Source organism: Mandrillus leucophaeus, unplaced genomic scaffold (genome assembly GCF_000951045.1).
Source record: "Mandrillus leucophaeus isolate KB7577 unplaced genomic scaffold, Mleu.le_1.0 Scaffold463, whole genome shotgun sequence".
In the NCBI taxonomy this organism is placed as follows: Eukaryota; Metazoa; Chordata; class Mammalia; order Primates; family Cercopithecidae; genus Mandrillus; species Mandrillus leucophaeus.
The window spans coordinates 881,795-882,844 of NW_012104954.1; positions in this window are offsets into that span (position 1 = coordinate 881,795).

Genomic DNA, 1,050 nt, shown 5'->3' on the forward strand with positions numbered 1-1,050 from the left:
ACCCGGTTGGGCCCGATCCTCCTGGCTGCTAGAACGGGTCGGGCGGGGGAGGGGGGGAACTGAGCAGAGCTTAGGGGGTGGGGCCTCGAAGCCAGGCCATGTCGGGGCTCAGCAAGAAGAGGGCCAGTGGGACTGCTGGGGTCGGGCTGGAGGGGATCTGATTGGGGGAAGCGTCTGGGGACTGCTTGGGGCCTGATTGGGGGACGTCGCGAGGATCGGGTGTGTGTAGGGGCCTGTTTCGGTGGGGCTTGGTTGGGTCTGATTGGGGGAGGCCGCACTGAAAAGTTGAGCGGGGAGGGGGGAGGGGAGCTTGTTGGGCTCTGACAGGGAGGGGCGTCAGACTTCGGCCTAGAGGGTTTTCCTGGATCTGACTTCGAGGCGTCGCTGGGATCCGTTGAGGGGAATGCCCCGGGGGGTGTTCACCCAGGCCGAACTGGGGGAGGCTGCAAGGATCGGGCCAGGGGGTTACCGACACGAGGTGGTGGGGGACTCGGCCCAACTTGACTGGGAGAGGCAACAGAGATCCGTCAGCAGGGGTTACTGCTGACTGGGTTGGAGGGGATTTCAGGAAGAGCCTTGGCCAGACCTGATTGGGAAAGGCGACTGGGATCTGTCCAGGGGGCTCCTATAGTGGGTTGGTCGGGCTTGGCTGGCTCTCATTCGAAGAGGCAACAGAGACCTATCTGGGGACTGCTTTGGGCCTGATTAAGGGGAATTCTTAGAATTTGGCTAGGGCACAGAGAGGGATATCTGGCATCCGCTGAGCTTGAAGGGCAGGAACAGGGGACAGGAGAGATCAGGACGATCGTCTTGGGACGGTGCATCTGGGGAAGCTCAGAAATTGGACTAGGGCAGGAGGCCTCTGGGATTTGGCAGAGGTTAAGGGCCGAGTGTCGGGGGAAGGGGACTCTTCAGGGACTGTGCCTGCACGGAAGAGACCACGGGGGCCGGGGCGCTATCACGGTCTGGGGCGGGGCCCCTGGATGTGGAGGCGGCTGGGCCCTCGCCCAGCCGCTGCGAGGGAGGTAGAAGCCTTCGGGCTCGGAGCCG